Raw genomic sequence first — 21326 nt, 5'->3', positions numbered from 1 at the left:
CTCTGTTCTGGAACCCTGGCTGTCCTGGAACTCACTGTGTAGATTAGTCAGCCCTTGAACTCACAGAGATCTACCTGCCTCAGCCTCCTGAGTGCTGGGATTAAAGGTGTGTGTCACCACCACCTGACAGAGATGCTTTTTAAAAAGATTAATGTAAATGTTTATATTAATTATGGCGAACTTTTAAAATTTTTAAAATACAGTAGAAATATGTAAAGGTGACCACTATTGATTTTATTTGAAAAAGGATGAGAATATGTATTTACTTATATGCTTTTTTAAATATGCATTGATGTTTTTGCCTATATATATCTATGGGGGTCTCAGGGGTTACAGACAGTTGTTACCGTCCTTACTTGTACATATTTGGAATTGAACCCTGGTCCTCTGGAAGAGGAGTCAGTGCCCTTAACCACTGAGCTGTCTCTCCTGCCCCATAGTATGCTTTTTTTTTTTTTTTGGTTTTTTTGAGACAGGGTTTCTCTGTGGCTTTGGAGCCTGTCCTGGCACTAGCTCTTGTAGACCAGGCTGGTCTCGAACTCACAGAGATCCACCTGCCTCTGCCTCCCGAGTGCTGGGATTAAAGGCGTGCGCCACCACCGCCCGGCTCATAGTATGCTTTTTTAAAGTGCTAATTTGTAGTTTAATCAGAAAGTACAGTTAAGATTAAAACAAAATAAAATATTAACATCCTCAGAGACATAAAGATCTTTCATTAGTGCTTATTTAGTAAAAAAAAGTCTACTTCAGTTAAATTTTATATTGTTTTGTTTTCTTTGAAACAAGTTCTCACTCTAGCTAAGACTGACCTTAAACTTGCTTTCATCCTCCTGTCTCAGCATCCTTCATGCTAGGATTGCAGGCATGAGCCATTATAACAGACCTAAAATGATTTTTTTTATGTTATACCTGGACATTTGAAAGATACCCTTTTGTTTGTTTGAGGGGTTTGGTGTTGTTTACATAGACTTTCACACAGCCCAGGCTGACCTCGAGCATTCAGTGCAACCCAGGGTGATCTTAATTCTCGTTCTTCCTGCACTTCCTATGTGCTGGGATTATAGCAGCATCCATCTTAAACATTTTTAATTTTGAGGAACAATGGTATGACATTTTGGAAAATTCAAACTAGATGGACTATTTCAAATGTTTTCAACATTTGATAGCTTGTTTACTACCTGTTGTGGATGTGAGTCAAAATTTGGGCTTTTTGTACTAGGAGTCCTTAAACTGCTACCTAGCTTTGTCTACTGCTGATCTTTTGTAGATTTCTGAAATGAATGTCTAAAGGGTTTGTAAACCTTTTTATTATAAAAATTTCAAATATGTAGAAGTAAGGCAGATAGTATAATGAAGTCCCCCATTATTTTGATCTTTAGTAATATGATAGTACAGATACTGTATTTTTCGTGTAGTAGATGTTTAAGAACTGGAAAAATGTCACTGCTTTAATGTACACTTGAAAGAATCTGTATAAATCAGAATGTTTTAAATATCCATTATTTGCTTACCCATAACAAGTTGTATTTCAAAAGCTTGTTAGTCACTAGCCTACACACACTACAAATGTGCTCCCCTTTTTAAAAGGTTTATTTTATTTTTACTTATGTTTACATCTGTCTGTGTGTGGGGATGTGCACATACAGGTCCCCTGGAGGCCAGAGGCATTGGAAGTCCCTGAGCTGGACTTAGAGTAAGGCAGTTGTAAGTACCTAGACGTGGGTCCTCTGTAAGAGCAATGATAGTTCTTTAGAGCCGACCCACCTCTCCAGCTTTCTTTCTTTCAAAATGTGCTTTTATAAGTTTGAATAATTGCATAGAATGTATTTTGTTCACATTCATCTCCCTCCCCCAATTCCTCCAAGATACACCCCCATCTTCCTACCCACCCAGCTTCAGGTTTCACTCCATGTCTCTTCTTTCTACTCCTTCCCCTTGGCATGTCCCCTTCTCTAAGTCCAGTTTGTGCTGGCCAGCTACTCTTGGGTGTGGAGCCTGCTTTGGAGTGTGGTTACCATAGGTGGGCTACACCATTAAAGAAAATTGATTCTCTACCTGGGCATGATGGCATACTCCTTTAATCTCAGCACTTGGCAGGCAGAGGAAGGCAGATTTCTGAGTTTGAGGCCAGCCTGGCCCACAGAGTGAGTTCTAGGACAATCAGGGCTACACAGAAAAATCCTGCCCCCCCCCCCAAAAAAAGAAATGAAATGAAATGAAATTATTCTCCCGAAAGTTGTCAAATGCCAGCAGCCCCTCAAACTAGATAAGGGGCTTCATGCCCACTTCCCCCACTCCATGTTGGAAATTTGGTTGAGCTTGCACAGGTCTTTCCTGTGCTGTTACAATTTGTGTGTCTGCTTTGTGTCTGGAAAACATTGTTTCCTTGTAGTCTTCAACCACCTCTGGTTCTTCCGATCTTTCTGCCCTCTTCCTTAACGATCCCTGAATCTTATGGGGAGAGTGTGATATAAATATCTCATTTCTGTGTTTCTTATCATCTTAACCAAGCTGGAGAGATGGCTCAGTGATTAAGTCTTGCCTCTTGCGGAGGACCCAAGTCTGACTCCCGTCATCCACAGGATGTAGGGCTTTGTAGCCACCTGTCACTTCAGCTCCAGGGGGTCCAACACTCTCTGCTGACCTTCCAGGGCACTTGCACTGGCATGTATCTACTCCCACACAGACACACATACAAGATGAAAAATAAAACTTAATCTTTTAAAAATAGATCTTAAGATGCCTATTAGCTCTTTGTATCAGCTTTCAGTAGTTAACATGTTTCATCATATTTAAAAGAAATCTGTTCACTACAATGAGAAAATGCCTTCTTTGAACTGAAATACTAGGGAATATCACATATTTTCCCTTCTTTTAAGCATCAAGTTCTGCCATAGGGATCGTATCTGCCATGTTAAATCTTAAGCTTTCTCAGCAAAAGTAACAAGAATTCATAAAGAACCGTGGAGAGATAGATGAATATACTCTGTACATACCACTCTGAAGTTGTTCCTCTGTCAGGGTGAGTTAGCGAGTCAAAACCCTCATATATTATGGATGATGTCTATGATGGGCCCTTAGCTGTCAACAAAAGTAGTAGAAATTAAGTTTATTCATGTTTTTCTCAAATTTGGCTTCTGTGGGCTAGAGAGATGGCTCTGTTGATAAAATGCTTGCTTGCTATTCAAATGAAGTATGAAGGCCTGAGTTCAAAGTTCCAGTACATATGTAAGAAGCCAAGCATGATCCCAGCACCAGTGAAACAGAGAGAGGAGATGCCTGGAGGCCTCTAGCAAACTGGGTTGGTGAGCTCCACATTCAGGGAGAGACTGTCTAAAAAAGGTGGAGAGCGATCAAGGCAGACACCCAACCTTGACCTCTTGTCTCTACATACTGCATAACTGCATACACATACATGCCCAAGCACACACGTGTGTATATGCCACACACATAAAAGTTACCTTCTGGTTATTTCATCTTTAAGTAAATTTCTGATATAGGAAACCTTTGGTTAATATATGTCTAAGACCACACACACACAAAATAAACTCTTAGACCAGATGTGGTAGCACATGCCTTTAATCCCAGTACTTGGGAGACAGAAGCAGGAAGATCTCTGGATCTCTGTATATTCGATGCCATCCTGGATCTACAGAGCTAGTTCCAGATAGCCAGGGCTACACAGAGAAACCCTGTCTTGAAAAACCATAAATTTTATAAATAAATAAGAAGAGAAAATTCTTGAATTAAAGCAAAAATTGGAATATAAGCATAGGTCTTGACTGGAATACTGCTTATCAGGAACCTATGGGCAGAGAAACTTTTTAGAAGCCCTGAGAATTGTAAATGGAAGCAAAAAGACAAGCTCCACTGTTTCTGGCATGCCAACCTGTCTCCTGCCCAGTTTGACCTTGAATTCCACATCTCAAAATGCTCTAAGCAAGACTTTAGAGGTACAAAATTGTGTTAATGATTTTCTTATTTTGAACATATTTGTAAAATACAAAGATTAGTGGAGCAAATGCTTCATAGCTAAAACAAGATGGGCAGGATTCAGAAAGTGCAGTGAAAATAGGCCCCTTCGGAATTAGGAATACTAAATACTACAGTGTTCTTTGCCCCCAGCATAACATGATTTAGTTAAAATAAACCAGTCTTATTCTTTCTAGCAGTAAAAAAACATTTCCATACTGTGAATGATAATATTAGATCATGCAAATCTTCAGTGCACATGTGGTGTGCAGGTTATCCTGTCTGCTCATAGTCTCCAACCTTGTATGTCAGCCAGAGAATGTGTATGTGAGTTTCTGACTGCAGTCTCCCAAAGCTGACTGCCTTTCCCAGAAGCAGTGATATAAACCAGTGGGAGTAATGCTCTTAAGTGTTAAGAGAATCAGGCATACACTGAGTCAACTAAACGTCATAGCATGGTAAACCTCAGCTTCCCCCAAGACCATTAGATAGAACAGCTTATGAGCTAAGCACCACGTTAATACAGTGTAGTTAATCTTTTAAATGAGTGAGTACATATATAAATACATTATTTTTATTATTTTATTAAATTATATATCAGTTTTATTTATTATGTATTAATGTGGCCATTTAAAAAGATACTTTCTAAAAAAAGCAAATCTCTCTTCCACATCTTTACTCTAAAACCTGAAAGTCCTTATTAATAGCAATTTTATAACCAACAAAAGCTGAGAGTAATCTCATTGACCTCCAGGTGGTGACTACAGCAATAAACACAACAAAAATCACAGTGTTTATTCATAGACTAGAATGCTACTGAGCAATTCAAAGAATCAAATTAACATGGATGAATCACGGATGTGGTAAGCTAAGTGAAAGAACTCAGACCCTAAAGGTAAGTGTGTAATTCGACTTCTGTAGTACTATAGAGAAAGCAAAACTATGGGGTCAGACAACATGATGATTGCTAGAGGAGGTAAATGCCTCTTAACTGTTAACAGAAGGAAGTTTTTGTGGGTGATGAATCTCTTCTTTTTTTCTTAAGGTAGGTTTATTTATTTATTTATTTATTGGATTTTTCGAGACAGGGTTTCTCCGTAGCCTTTGGTTCCTGTCCTGGAACTAGCTCTTGTAGACCAGGCTGGCCTCGAACTCACAGAGATCCACCTGCCTCTGCCTCCCGAGTGCTGGGATTAAAGACATGCGCCACCACTGCCGGCCTTAAGGTTTATTTTTATGTATGTGTGTTCCTCTCTGTGTGTACAGGTATCCTTGGACACCAGAACAGTGTGTCAGATTCCCTGGAGCTGGAGATCCAGGTGGTTATGAATCTCCTGACTTGGGTGCTGGAAACCGAAACTTCGTTCTCTGGAAGAGCAGTATGTGCTTGTAACTGCTGCACTGGCTCTCCAGCCCCTTATGGTTCTGTCTTGATTTTAGTGGATATGTTGTGACTGCATCATCAAAACTTATGGTACTAGCTGAGCTATGGTGGCATATGCCTTTAATCCCAGCACTCGGTGGGTAGAGACAAGTGGATCTCAGAGCCAGTTTGGTCTACAGAGCAAGTTCCAGGACAGCCAGGATTACACAGAGAAACCTTGTCTTGAAAAATCAAAAACAAAACAAGACAAAAACAAAAAAATCCAAGCCTCATGGGACTATATGCTTAAGATTAAATTTACTGTATATACTCAATATATACTATTCTAAATATAATCAATATACTTGACCTTTTAAAAAAGTATTATCTTGGAATATATGACGGGATGTATCTGATATATTTGTAAGTGAAAGGGCAAGTTATAAAACAATATTTTATGATAATGTTTTTATGAAAGTTCTACAAATATATAAATGTATGTTTATGTATGCCTGTGTGTCATTTAAATGCCAAGAATAAAGTTTGGAAAAATATGCTTCAAATTCATAATGTCAGACACCTCAAGGGTGGACCTGTTTCAAGGAGACCTTAGTCTATAGGCACCTGTTGGAATCACTTATTATCCATATTTATGGAGCTGAGCCATAGACTGTTTGTCTGCAGTGCATGTGGTCCTGGGTTCCATTCCCAGGATTTTAAATATATGTATTTGTGTGTGGAAAAAAAGGCATAATTAATAAATGAACATTTTAGGGGATGGAAGATGGCTCAGTGGTTGAGGATGCTTGCTTCTCTTCCAGAGGACACCAGCACTTACATGCTGACTTATACCCTTTCCTAGAGGATAGCAGGGCACACATGTGATGCACATATATTCATACAGGCAAACATGCACAAAATAAAAATGAATAAATCTTTTTTTTAAAAAGAAACATTTTAGAAAGCAGAAAAGATAAACACAAAAAATGTCAAAAGAAGATAAACACAGCCGGGTGGTGGTGGCGCACGCCTTTAATCCCAGCACTCTGGAGGCAGAGGCAGGTGGATCTCTGTGATTTCGAGGTAAGCCTGCTCTACAAGAGTAGGACAGACTCCAAAGCTGCAGAGAAACCCTGTCTCAAAAAGATAAAAATAAACACAAAAAAGTCAATAGTTAGCTCTGCCCATAAGATTACAGATAGATTTTATTTCTAACTTGTATTTTCTTAATAAACAAGTTCAGCTTTTATAAATATGAAAAAAATGTGTTATTAAATAAAAAAGAAGGAACAGAGGAAGGATGTTGATTCAAAAAAAATAACTTAAACAAATACAAAATTATAAAAATATTCAAAACAATTTTTTTTCTGGTAAATAATTCAAATCCTCCTAGAATAATGCTCCTCAATGTTTTGTCCATACAAATTTCCTAGAACACTTGTTGAGATAAAGTCTGCATTCTAGCAGGCCCATAATTTTAGAGCTGCTTTGTGAGCCACCCTCTTAGCAGGCTCTTGTACTACACTGGCACTGTCGCAGCCACTGACTGTATGGGGTCCTAAGCCCCTGAAATGTGGCTAGTCTAACATGAGAGCAGTATAAACCCAGGATGCTGAAAACTAATACCAAATTAAAAGACAGGGGCAGCAGAATCATTTTACTTGTACACTATTTTGAAAATACTATGTTCAACTCTATCTAGCACAAATAATAAAAACCCAGAGATAGATATTGGGGTTCAAGCTGAAGATCAGAAAAACAAAGCAGCCAACCACTGGCTCTTACTTCCACCTCAGTCTGAGATGATTGAGATCTTGTCTCCACGAATCCTGAAGACCCCACGCTTCACTGAGTTCCTGTCTCTTCCCTTTTATATTCCTCTCTCTGGCCCGCCATATCACTCCTGTCTCCACCTCCCCAGTGCTGTGATTAAAGGCTTGTAATCCCAAGTGGTAAGATCACCTTTGTGTGAGCTCTTTTTGTATTTAGACAGATTCAGGCTTGTATAGCACCTGGTACCCTTGAACTAATGGATATTTTCTGCCTGTCTCCGGAGTCCTGGGATTAAAAGTGTGTGCCACCACTTCCTAGCCTGGATAGCTGACTAGTGTGACTGCTTTGTCCTATGATCTTCAGGCAAGTTTTATTTATTAAAACACAAATAATATACCACTATATTCAATCAAAATCTAAAATTGATTTTACCTGCTTTTTCTTGCAATTTTAATATAACTAATAGGAATTTTTAAGTTACATTTGTGGTTTTTATTTTAACTTGCTATTATATTGATAATGGAATATCAGTATTGGTCTAGAATAACTTGATAGAATTTTACTTTGTTAATGTCAGTCTGGATTTTGTTTATATAAATATAATTTGGAAAAGGATTAATAACCTACTAATAACAAGATCAGCAACTTTTTGTCTCATTTTAAATATCCTTAGGATGTCTCAAAATATATAGGCAGTGGTTAAAACAAATAGAAAGCATAGAATTTGATTTGGAAAAAAAAAACTCTGAGGTCTTTAAATTAAAATTTATTACCTGAGAGAATTATTTATCAAAAGGGTATGTTTGAAATAGAATATATAAATGGTGCTTGCATGAGAGTAAGTGAGCTGCCCTTCTCTGAGAACAGTGTGTTAGACTATGGTAATATCCATGAAGCATGGTACAGTGGCGCTCTCACACTCAGAGTCCAAGACAGACTTCTCTGAGGAAGAATCAGAGATCAGCTCAAAGATTTATCAGACTTGCTTTATCTCAGCTTTTATAGCTTCTCTTTCATATTAATGGTGCAAATAAGGCTTTAGGATTAACTGCAGCACAAATAATAAAAACCCAAAGACAGCTATTAGGGTTCAAGCTGAAGATCAGAAAAAGAAAAGCAGCCCAGCCACTAGAGAATTGTTACCTCTACCAAGGCTCAGAGGAACAAAGGGGTGACCCTGTCCTCAGTGTGACTGTAGACTGCAGTGCTCTCCACCAAGCCTCAGGCTTCACTGCTTGTCTCCTACTGCCTTATACAGTACACTTCTCTCCGCCCAATTATACCACTCCGGTCTCCACCTCCCTAGTGCTGGGATTAAAGGCGTGTGAGTCCCTTAGTTAAAGGCTTAAAGGCGGGGAACACTTTTGTGAGTTGTTCCTCTTTTTAGACAGATTCAATTTCAAGGTGGCCTTGAGTCCTGGGATTAAGGGTGTGTGCCACCACTCCCTGTCCTCTCAAGGTTTAGCTCTGCACTCTGATCTTCGGGCAGACTTTCTTTATTAAAACACAAATGAAATATCACTATAATTAAGTGTTCATTTAAATACGCAATGGAAGATATGTTTGTCTTTCAGATATAAAATAAGCACACTCTATATTATTTCAAAAGAAGAAATTATGATCTGAAATACTGCAAGTTTGAAGGTGGTTGATGGTAGCAGAGCAAAATGTGGCATTATAGTCTTCAGTTATATGTGCAGATGAGGGGCAAGGATTGCTAGGATAACTAAAGCTACGAAAAAACAAAAGGCTTATTTTACCTGTTGTTTCTTAAAATATATTCATCTGAAGTGTCTTAACCCAGTGACGTTTTGACTGGAATATGTTCTTGAGCTTTAATTCCCTTCTATGAGAGAATGAAAAGACAAATTTAGGAAAATAATGAAACATGTAAATTATGAAAAATCTTAATTCAAGAGAAGAATGGGCTGAATATATTTTTAGTGAAAATCTGAATTCCCCCTGTGAGAAACAATGATATTTAAATTGTAATAAGAATACTAGAAAATCCAAGTAGGGAAAGGAAAACTGATTTATTTTTGGTTCTGCAGAAGCTCAGTATCAGCCTGGAAAAAGGCAAAAATGGCTGGCATGATAAAGAAGTGGTTTTTATATTCCTGACCTCATTTCTCTGTCCCCCAAATCCTTCATTGGCTGAGTTCTTTGGGGGAGTAGAATCTTCGAGGTGTTCTAGATTACTCCCTCCCGAATTCCCAATTCTACTGGTATGGGACACAAAGTCTTATCTAATGTATAGCCCAGGCATGAGAGTCCCATCTCTGGTATGTGGACCTGTCATATAGCAGGCTGCCTGCACCACTCTAGGATGGACTGAGAGCACTGAGACAAGCAGACTGTAACTGCCAGCTAGGGAAGACCTTTCCTCCTGCTTCTCTCAGCTCTCTGAGGCTGCTAGATGCATCTCATACTGAAAACAGAACAAATGTTTATCTTGCCCCCCACAATGTTATATTTATTTATAATAGTTCATTTTCTCTGGAACATTCTTAACCCATAGGGAAATTTCAAGGAGAAAAATGTCTCCATTATTAAATGTGCAGTTTTCTAGCCCTTAAGATCATTAATTGTGCCTAATTCGAATATTTCTATCATTCATGTTCATTCACTATTTCTCAAACTATGTGGACATAGATAAGTCAGACCTTTCTAGAAATGGCTAAATGGAGATTGTCTGGTAGTGGAAACTTGTAGAGAGCCATTAAAAACCAAACTCAAAACTGAAATTTGAGTCGAGAAAATAAGCAGTTCTGCTTAAGAATCACAATTGCAAGCCGGGAGGTGGTGGCGCACGCCTTTAATCCAGCACTCCGGAGGCAGGCGGATCTCTGTGAGTTTGAGGCCAGCCTGGTCTACAAGAGCTAGTTCCAGGACAGGCTCCAAAGCCACAGAGAAACCCTGTCTCGAAAAGCCAAAAAAAAAAAAAAAAAAAAAAAAATTACAATTGCTTTTCTCTGTTCTTAAGAATAAGAAAAATAGCTTTTTTAGACCTTTTATTTTTAGAACCAGTGAGTTTGTTTAATTGTGTTTCTGGTCTAGTCCCCTAAAGTATACAATGAGTCTTTTGAATCTTTGTCAGTATTTATGGTGATTAATCCTTAACATATTTTCTCTACATGAACAGCAGTTACTTATTGGAATTGGCCTAATTTCTATTAAATAACCTTTTACAGAGGAGAGAATATGAATTAATGTGGCTTCCAATAATGGTGAAATTTAGATATGAATTACTTTTCTCAAATAGAGGTTAAGATTTAGGTCATGCTGTCTGTGTCTTATAAAACACCAAGACTACCTTCCTATTCTCCTGAGTTGTATCAGTACAAGGGCATTAACTGATAATTAGTGTGTCTATAACTTCTATGTAAAACCATAAGGTTTTATGTATTTATGATGTTGATAAATATACAGCATGTATATGACAGTTTCCCCTTAGTTATTGGGGAGTACTTTTATTAGAAATATTTGCATGCTATGAAAATGCACACCACTTCAAATTTTCTAGGTGAGTTGCCTATTTGAAAGCTTCATGGTTCCAGGCCAGCCTGGTCCACAAAGCAAGTTCCAGGACAGCCAGAGCTGTTACCCAGAGGAACCTTGTCTCGAAAAACCAAAACAAAAAAAGAAAGGAAGGAAGCCTCCTTGTGGTATTTATGAAAACATTTTTAATCTTTTAGCCTCTTACAGTAAGCATTTTCCTCCCTCTGACATTAATTCCTCCTTGAGGTTTTCACTTCTGTAGTAGTCTTAGGGTAAATGGAAGTACACACAATAATAAGCCCATCTAGATTTTTCTTAGGTAGTGTTGTAATAAGGAAGTAATTCAAAGCAGAAAACATCAGTTCTGCACATGACACTGAGCTACAAAACGGCCAATATTCCATTCACTTAGCTCTGTGTATCTGAGCACATCCACCCACACTATAGGAAAGACAAGATTTGTTCTCTCTCTCTCTCTCTCTCTCTTTCTCTCTCTAGTAGCATATGAGTAATAAAAAGTGAATAAATGTTGATAATTACTTCTATATGTGTAGAAATTTAGAAGCAAACTGTGAGAGGACTGTTTCAGTTGTATCTAGAGTTTAAAGGCCAAGCATGGCAAATCGAATTCATTCATTCTCCTGGTTTTGTAATTCACCACATCATTCCTTCCTCAATCACCAATTCTTACCTCTCTCCTTTCTCACCCTTACTTCCTATGTCCCTGAGAAAAAGGAATAATCAGAAAAAACTTAGAGACGCCACCTCCCTACAACACTGCATGAGTGCTAAATCAGTACCGGAAGTGTCTGCCCTTTCCCCTCTAAACTGAAGTGTTTCTAGCCCTGTCACTCTGCAATTTGTGCTTTAGGTCTCTTCCCTTCCCTGCTTGCTGATTGTGATTTAGCAACTATCTCCTCTCTCCTGCATCATCACTCATTTGAGTGAACTAGAAACCACCTTGTTAGACACAACTATGAGTTCTCTAGGATTCTGTTTTTAAGATTTATTTGTACTTTTGTTTATATGCCTGTGTGTGCACATAACATGCACAGCTTTGGGATTGACCTGACGGGAGCAACAGGGAATGAAGAAACAATCGATTCACTGTGGTAGCTTGAATGTATTTGGGCCCCTAAGCTCATAAGGAGTGGCATTAGGAGATGAGGCTTTGTTGGAGTAGGTATGGTCTCATTGGAGGAAGTGTTTCACTGTGGGGGTGGGCTTTGAGGTCTTATACATGCTCAAGCCAAGTCTCAAACCACTTCCTGTTGCTTGCAGGTCAAGACATAAGAACTGTCATCTCCTTCCCTAGCACCATGTCTGCCTGCATGCTGCCTTGCTTCTCACCATGACAATAATGAACTAAACCTCTGAACTGTAAGTGAGCCACCCCAATTAAATGTTTTCCTTTACAAGAGTTGCCATGATCTTGTTGTCTCTTCACAGCAATAGAAACCCCCACTAAGATACTGATAAACAACTGAGTCTCATGGATCATATATACAGCATCCCAGAAACTTGATGTGTTTATATGAACAAGGAGCATGTTTATTGTATACAGCTGACTGAGAAGTCAGGTTAGCTAATTTTGTTGCGGGGGGTGGTCTCTGTAAAGGAGTAGTCTCAAGTTGTATTCATCCTTGAGGAAGAAGTTGTGGTTGATACTTTCTGCACACACTGTCACCATCCATACTTGGACTAGGGGAAGGCCTAGAGCCTGAGCCAGGGAAACAGTTCTGATGCATTGGGCCTTGACATGGCCATGCTCATGTCAACAATACACATTCACTCCAGACTTTGTCTGCTCTCTACCCTGGCCCCTGTGTATGTTCTTGCGTGGGTGTGTACCCAAAGAAGCCAGAAGAGGACATCAGATGCTCTGGAACTGGAGTTATAAGCATTTGTGAGCCACTTTACATGGGTGCTGGAAACCAAACTCAGGTTCTCTGGAGGATCAGTAAGTTCTCTGTACTGCTAAGCCAGCTATTTAGAGTCAATTTTTGTTTTTAACTGTGTGACTGTAGTGTGGGGGGGGGGGGGGGGGGGGGTCAGGGTACTTATGTGCACATGGTTGAAATTTTCTTTGGGCCGCCAACCAGCTCCCACATAAAGACACAGAAACTTATTATTAATTATGAATGGTTTGGCCTTACTCTAGCTTTGTTTCTAGCAAGGTTTTTTTTTTAACTTAAATTAACCCATTTCGGAAAGACCTCCCTTGCTCTTGGATTGGGAGGACCAACATAGTAAAAATGGCAATTCTACCAAAAGCAATCTATAGATTCAATGCAATCCCCATCAAAATCCCATCAAAATTCTTCACAGATCTGGAGAAGACAATAATCAACTTTATATGGAAAAACAAAAAACCCAGGATAGCCAAAACAATCTTATACAATAAAGGTTTGTCTGGAGGCATTACCATCCCTGACTTCAAACTCTATTACAGAGCTACAGTATTGAAAACAGCTTGGTATTGGCATAAAAACAGAGAAGTCGACCAATGGAATCGAATAGAAGACCCTGACATTAACCCACAAACCTATGAACACCTGATCTTCGATAAAGGAGCTAAAAGTATACAATGGAAAAAAGAGAGCATCTTCAACAAATGGTGCTGGCAAAACTGGATGTCAATCTGTAGAAGAATGAAAATTGATCCATATCTATCACCATGCACAAAACTCAAATCCAAATGGATTAAAGACCTCAATATCAGTCTGAACACACTGAACCTGATAGAAGAGAAAGTGGGAAGTACTCTACAGCACATGGGCACAGGAGACCACTTCCTATGTATAACCCCAGCAGCACAGACACTAAGGGCATCATTGAATAAATGGGACTTCCTGAGGCTGAGAAGCTTCTGTAAAGCAAAGGACACTGTCACTAAGACAAAAAGACAACCCACTGACTGGGAGAAGATCTTCACCAACCCTGCAACTGACAAAGGTTTGATCTCCAAAATATATAAAGAACTCAAGAAACTAGACCATAAAAGGCTAATCAACCCAATTATAAAATGGGGCACTGATCTGAACAGAGAATTCTCAACAGAAGAACTTCAAATGGCCAAAAGACACTTAAGGTCATGCTCAACTTCCTTAGCGGTCAGGGAAATGCAAATCAAGACAACTTTAAGATACCACCTTACACCTGTCAGAATGGCTAAAATAAAAAACACCAATGATAGCCTTTGCTGGAGAGGTTGTGGAGAAAGGGGTACACTCACCCATTGCTGGTGGGAATGCAAACTTGTGCAACCACTCTGGAAAGCAGTGTTTCGGTTTCTCAGGAAATTCGGGATCAACCTACCCCTGGATCCAGCAATACCACTCTTGGGAATATACCCAAGAGAGGCCCTATCATACAACAAAAGTATATGCTCAACTATGTTCATGGCAGTATTGTTTGTAATAGCCAGAACCTGGAAACAACCTAGATGCCCTTCAACGGAAGAATGGATGAAGAAAGTATGGAATATATACATATTAGAGTATTACTCAGCAGTAAAAAACAAGGACTTCTTGAATTTTGCATACAAATGGATGGAAATAGAAAACACTATCCTGAGTGAGGTAAGCCAGACCCAAAAAGAGGAACATGGGATGTACTCACTCATATTTGGTTTCTAGCCATAAATAAAGGACATTGAGCCTATAATTCATGTTCCTAGAGAAGCTAAATAAGGTGAATCCAAAGACAAACACATAGGCATCCTCAGGAATATTAACCTTCATCAGGCGATGAAAGGAGACAGAGACAGAGACCCACACGGGAGCACCGGACAGAAATCTCAAGGTCCAAATCAGGAGCAGAAGGAGACGGAGCACGAGCAAGGAACTCAGGACCACGAGGGGTGCACCCACACACTAAGACAATGGGGATGTTCTATTGGGATCTCACCAAGGCCAGCTGGCCTAGGTCTGAAAAAGCATGGGATAAATCCGGACTAGCTGAACATAGCGGACAATGAGGACTACTGAGAATTCAAGAACAATTGCAGTGGGTTTTTGATCCTACTGCACGTACTGGCTTTGTGGGAGCCTAGGCAGTTTGAATGCTCACCTTACGAGACCTCGATAGAGGTGGGCAGTCCTTGGGCTTCCCACAGGTCAGGGAACCCTGATTGCTCTTCGAGCAGATGAGGGGGGGGGGACTTGATCGGGGGAGGGGGAGGGAAATGGGAAGCGGTTGTGGGGACGAGGCAGAAATCCTTAATAAATAAATATATTTAAAAAATAAAAAAAAATAAAAAAAAATCTATAAAGGAGAAAAAAAAATTAACCCATTTCTATTCATCTATGTACTGCCCTGAGACTCGCTTACCTCATCTGCATACTGTCCACACTGCTTTCCTGCTTCCTTCATGTCTACCTGGCTGGCTCGCTGGCTCCCCTTTTTTCTCTGCTAGCCAGCCCCCCCCATCCCTCCTCTGCTTAATTTTTGGCCATTAAGCTTTTTATTAGACCAATCAGATGCCTTAGGCAGGCAAAGTGAAACAACAACAATATCTTTATATAGTTAATCAAATGCAGCATAAACAAAAGCAATACATCCTTACATAATTAAGCAAAGACAGCACATCTACATAGTTAAACAGTTATTCTGCAACACAGACAAATGTAACACACCTTTACTTCCTTAAACAAATTTTCTGTTCCACAGCAAGTGCAGGTGCCTGAGGAAGACATGCTGGATGTTGTAAGGGATTCTGAACTGCCCATTGTGGGTACTAGGAACCAAACTCAGATCTTCTGCAAGAGTAGTGTGCACTCAACCACTAAGCCATCTCTCCAGCTCCAGTTACCTGGGATTCTTACAGTAGCCTATCTGGTTTCCTTTCAGTGCCCTTCACCTTTGATATATTTTCATCATAACAGTCAGAATGATATTGTTAGTATTTAAGACTGTCATTTCACCTTTCTGCTCAGAACCCTCCAAAGGCCTCATACTTACTGAGTATAAAAGTTCAAGGCCTAACAAAACCTTGCTTGGTCTTCCCTGACCTCTTTCCCTAACATTATATGCTGTGTTCCTTGGTTCTTCCTGCACCAACCAAACCAGCTTCTTTATTTTTTTCTTGAATACCCATGTATACTCCTAATATTTGACCAGATTTTCATGTCTTCTTCCTTATGTTCAGTATCCCTCAAATATCACCTAATTAATGAAGTCCTTGCTGCCTGCCACCTCTAATTCCTGAAAGTATAGCTCACTGTAAATACACTTGCCCAGCATACAGGAAGGAACTGGATTCTGTCTCTTGTGAGACTTGGGGGAGAAATTATTTTCCTCTTCTCCCTCCTCTGTTTTCTCTTGTTATCATAATCTACATCCTATAAAATACAACACATTTTTACTTATGAATCGTTTGTAGTCTGTCTCATCTGCTCTAAGATCTATGAGCAGTTTGGGATATTCACCCCTTTGTACCTCACTCACAGGTTACTAGTACATTCCTGGAAGGTAGCAAGTAGTCTATAAACACTGTTGAAGAAGAACTCTTTATGAGGGTATGACTAGGAAATGACTTGGGAAAAGAAATACAAATTGAATTTGTTTTTATCTTTTCTCACCAATTCTGTTTCATAGAATTCATGTCTTCAAGCCAGGCGGTGGTGGCGCACGCCTTTAATCCCAGCACTTGGGAGGCAGAGTCAGGTGGATCTCTGTGAGTTCGAGACCAGCCTGGTCTACAAGAGCTAGTTCCAGGACAGGCTCCAAAACCACAGAGAAACCCTGTCTTGAAAAACCAAAAAAAAAAAAAAAAGAATTCATGTGTTCAGCTTCAAATGACCTAACCTAAGCATTCCCTTGTCTAGGAACTATGGATGTCTTCTCCTATATAATTTAAGAGAAATGCACAATGAAAGAATTATGTACCTCAGGCCTGGCTAGATGCCTCAGTTGGTAAAGAAAGGCACTGCCACCAAACCCAAGCCTTGGAACTTACATGAAGAAAGAAAAGAACCATCATGTACACACGTGTTTCTCTGATCACCACATGCTCATGGAATGTGTAGGCCCACACATAAATAAATGGTTTTGTCTGTTTGTTTCTTCTTGTTGAGATTATAGTTATAACATTTCTCCCTGCCCTTTCGTACCTGCAAACCTCATATACCCCTCCTTGTTTACTTTCAAATTCATAATCTGTTATTACATGCATATATGTGTGTGTGTATATACACATTTCTACTTACTCTAATCTTCTCAGTCCACATAGTGTTACACGTATGTTGTCAGCGATGATCATTTGGTGTTGTGTGCTCTTCCAGTTTTCTCACTCTCAGCATTCCTTATTTGCCTTAGTGTAGGGTTGAGGCCTCAGGAACTTCTCCCCATCCGCTTTGGCATGTCTATTGGTGTTGTCCTTCTTCAACTCATATTTAGCAGTCATGTTGGTGGAACTTTATGAGTGATGTATGTCTTTAATACTAGTGCTCAGGAGGCACAAGCAGCAGGTCTTTGTGACAAGACCAGCCTAGTCTTGAGATCCAGGTCAGCTAGGGCTGCTAGTCAAACTGACCCTGTCTAAAAACAAAATGTTGCTTAATTTCTAAATATTTTGATTTTTACAGAGAACTTTTATTGATTTATAATTTCTATTTTTCTTCATTTCAACTATAATTACATTTTATAATAAGACCTATATTTTTATAATTTCAAACCTTTTAAATATTTTTGAGACTTGCGTACCAATGGAGTAGACAGTCAGTATGAATATGTTGAATGTTTGAAAAGAAAAATGTATAATATATATAGCAGTTGTGAGATGGCGTGTTCTGTAACATAAAATTGGCTGAGTTGTTTGATAATGTTACTGAAGTCTTCCATGTCTTCATTGATTTTTTTTTGTACGTTTGTTCTGTCACTTTATCAATCAAAGAAATTGGAGTTTCTATGACTATAAATTATTATATCTCCTTTCAATTATATTAACTTTTATTCGTATTTTGATGCTTTGTTAGGTAGAAAAATATTTAGAATGACTATATTTTCCCTTTTCCCATTGTGAAATATTTCTCTTTATTTCTGCCAGTGCCTATCCTCTGACCTAAAGTATAGTTTGCTAATAGCCACTAGTTCATCTTTATTATGACCAATGTTTAAAATGTGTATCTTTACCTAGCCTTTTGCTATTAATTTATGCCTTTATGTTTAAGGCATATTTCTTAATGATAGCATACAGCTAAACTGTGCTTCATTGTCTAGTCTGAAATTTCTGCCTAATTAGTATGCTTAGTTCATTTGCAGCTAATGTAATTATTGACATAACTGGGTTTATCTGCCATCTTGCTGTTTTGTTTCTGTTTGTCTATGTTCATAGTCTCTCTCCCTCTTTTCTTTCCCACCGTGTGTGTGTGTGTGTGTGTGTGTGTGTGTGTGTGTGTGTGTGGAGGGTGGCCGTGTACACATGTATATAAAGGCCCAAGGACAGTCTCGGCTATGTGGTTCCTTAGGTGCTGGTCCACCTTGTCTTTGAATTGGCCTGGAGTTCACCAAGTAGGGTAGACTAGCTGGCCAATAAGCCCCAGAGAACCTCCTGTCTCTTCCTCTTTGGTGCTTGGACTACAGGTGTGAGCTACCATACCCGAGTTTGTTTTTAATTTGGGTTCTGGAGCTGGAACTCAAATTCTCATGCTTGCAAGGCAAGTGCTTTATCAACTGAGCTATCTATCACTCCAGCCCTTTCCTGTCTTCTTTTGGGAGATTTTTCAATCATTTTATCTTCTTTATTGCTTATAAGCTGTGCCTTTGTTTTATATTTTTAATTGTTTTCGATTTTGTGTGTGTGTGTGTGTGTGTGTGTGTGTGTGTGTATAAGGTTTTTGCCTATATGTATGCATGTTACTACATGCATGACCGGTGCCCTCAGTTATCAGAAACAGAGGCCAGATACCCTGGAGCTGGAGTTATAAATGATTGTGAGCCACCATGTGGGTGCCTGGAACCAAACCTAGGTCCTCCACTGCCTTAGCCCACCAGTTGTTTTTGGTTTTGTGCCAAGATGCCTACTGGCTCAGGAGATTCTCCCATGGGGAGCACATGGAGTCAGTCTGCCCTATTTCCTTTCTCTATCCCTGTTGTTTGCTGAACCACGGTGTGTTTTCCTGCCTGAAAAGAAAGGGTCAGATTAATGTCCTTTGGACTTGGTTTGGAATCCGTTGCCAAACACCAAGTTTTTCAAGACGGCCCTTCTATTTTTAAAACGCTTCTGTGGGCACTTGCACTTTTTGTGGTTACACATGGTGCAGGGTGGCCCTCTGTCAGTCTTCTTGCTGACAGTCCTACTTTGTTCCTGAGTCAGGATCTGCTAGATGAGGCCCCTGGCAGGGAGATGAAGCCGTGGCCGCAAAGGTATCGCTTGTAGTACATGCTGAAGTTATACCAGTATTTGGCTGACCTAGATGGACACTCCAGGGAGACTCACACAATCAGGGTTATGATGGTAAGGCTGCTAAAGCTCCCAGCCAAGAGATCTCTGGTGTATACTGATCCTGAATTCTCTTCTGGTACCAAACTAAGCAGCATTCCTACTAATCAGAGCACTGTGGTTTATTACATTCAACTTCCCGAGTCAGCAACTGAAAGATAATGAGGTTCCGGAGCTTTGGTAGCACAGCATTTTATCCTTGGACATTGCCTTTTCCCTAATTCGTTTCTGTGACACTTGAAGAGTCTTCTATCCAAGTGCCAAGAGGAGTTACTCCAAAGAGGATGTTCTTCCTTCTTTCTTTCCTCCCTCCCTCCCTTCTTCCCTCCTTTCCTTCTTCCCTCCCTCCTTCCCTCCATCTTCCCCTTCCTCCATTCTTCCCTGCTTCTCTTCCTCCTCACTTCTCCTTATCTTCCTTCTTCTTTCTTCATTTTAGGCAGGCTCTCAATATATATTATATCCCAGCTTGCCTCAAGCTCAAAGACCCCTCCTGCCTGCCTCCTAATGCTGCTATTAAAGGTGTTGCATCACAAAACTCTTCTTTTACAGAGTGCCCAGCAAGTGTGCAACACTGCAATCTGAGGCTCATTGTCCCTCCCAGGAACATGACTGGTCTCCCCTCACCCTTACAAAATCAGTTCCCACTAGCTGCTCTGGGATCACTGGATCATCGCTGTCTGGTTTTATACCCCAGACTACTATAAAGCAATCTGTACTGTGCTGCCAACCTATAGTCTCAATATCATGCCATTTTCCAGAGACTTATCAATGAATTGGTGAATAACAGTCCTCCTGTGTCCCTTATAAATTTATTTTTGACAGGTTTTGTGGTGCACGCCTTTAATACTAGCACTTGGAAGGCAAAGGCAGCAGATCTTTTGCATTTGAGGCCAGTCTGATCTTCATAGGATGTTCCAGGCCAGCTAGAGCTACATAGTAAGAACAAGTCTCCAAAATTATTTTTTTAAAAGGTATGTTTAGTACTATGAGCATCCTTCTGACTGAAGCAAATGGATGAATCTTAAACAGTATGTATGCTGTTATGATATCTGAGTCCTGCACATGTAGGTAATAGTAAGTTATAGCTAGCTCTTTTAACAAGAAATTGGAAAAGGGTTTAAAACATGAATTTTAAAATTGCCAGTGAGCTTCTACCCAGTGAATTACATTCACACACACTTAGCATAGTCTTACCTGCCTGGTGGTTGATCTTTTACTAGCGTGTATTATTTAAATGTGCAAATACTGTGTTTGTGTTTAAAATGTTAAGAACACTTTAAGTCTTCAGTGCAGTGCTAGATTACGTATTAATACTTCAGCAATAATTTAAAACACCATAAAATCGTGGTCTTGTGCATTGTTTAAGTCTGTTCCCTACTTGTGAGCTCCTCAGTTTAAAATATGCTTTTGATTACAAACTCTCAACATGGATCAGTTCAGTTAAAAGTTTTTTAAGATACTCATTTAGAGATGTACTCTCTGTTCTATAGATAGGTGGATGGATGGATGGATGGATGGATGAATAGATAAAGTGATAGGTAGGTAGACAGATAGGCAGGCAGGCAGGCAGATAGACAGACATATAAATAGAAAGAAATCTCAAAGATACAATCTTTGAGTCAGGGTCTCACTGTGTAGCCCTGACTGGCCAGAAACTCACAGAGACCAGCCTGTCTCTGCCTCCCAAGTGCTGGGATTAAAAGTATGAATAAGAAGCTTGACTATGTGGGCTAAATAATCCTTGTAATATTAATTCTTTTAGATTTTTTATTATTATAATTATCATATTTGGTTTTGAGGATGGTAAGCAAGTGCTCTATCTTTGTGCTATATTCCCAGCCTTGTGTGACTCTTATAATCCTGTACTGTGTTAAGGTTTTGAGATGATGTAGCAAACAGTGATAGGCTTTTCCAGTATTCATTCTTTTGTGCATATTTGCCTTTTCATCTTATATTTTCTTTAACCTGAAAATTTTGTAATGTCTTGTAGTTCATGTCTGCTTATTAGCAAATCTTTAGCTTGTTTATCTGAAAGACTCTTTTATTTTATTATTTTATTTTTACAAAAAAACCATTATCTTTTGCATACTAGGCAAATGTTCTACCAATGAGGTATATCTCAAAACTTGATGTGTTTGTTTGGGTTTTGATTTTTCAAGACAGGATTTCTCTGTCTTGGAATTTACTGGGAAGGGCAGGCTGGCCTCAAACTCACAGGTACTGCGATTAAAGGCATGCACCACCAGGCTTAGATGTGGTTTGATGAAATAGGGCATG

General features: G+C 39.4%; 1 long non-coding RNA gene across 1 annotated transcript in view; it reads left to right on the top strand.

Annotated features, from left to right (window-relative positions):
- LOC121449560 overlaps positions 1-21326 on the top strand; it is a 124688-nt gene that overhangs the window by 24988 nt on the left and 78374 nt on the right. The window contains exon 2 of the long non-coding RNA XR_005974535.1: positions 11888-11986. This is a non-coding gene — a long non-coding RNA (uncharacterized LOC121449560). The remainder of the gene's footprint in view (positions 1-11887; positions 11987-21326) is intronic.

Source organism: Microtus oregoni, unplaced genomic scaffold (genome assembly GCF_018167655.1).
Source record: "Microtus oregoni isolate MIOR12 unplaced genomic scaffold, Mior012 000006F_ref0000085, whole genome shotgun sequence".
NCBI lineage: Eukaryota > Metazoa > Chordata > Mammalia > Rodentia > Cricetidae > Microtus > Microtus oregoni.
Note: the sequence above shows the minus strand (reverse complement) of the source record. Positions and strands in the feature narration are given on the sequence as shown.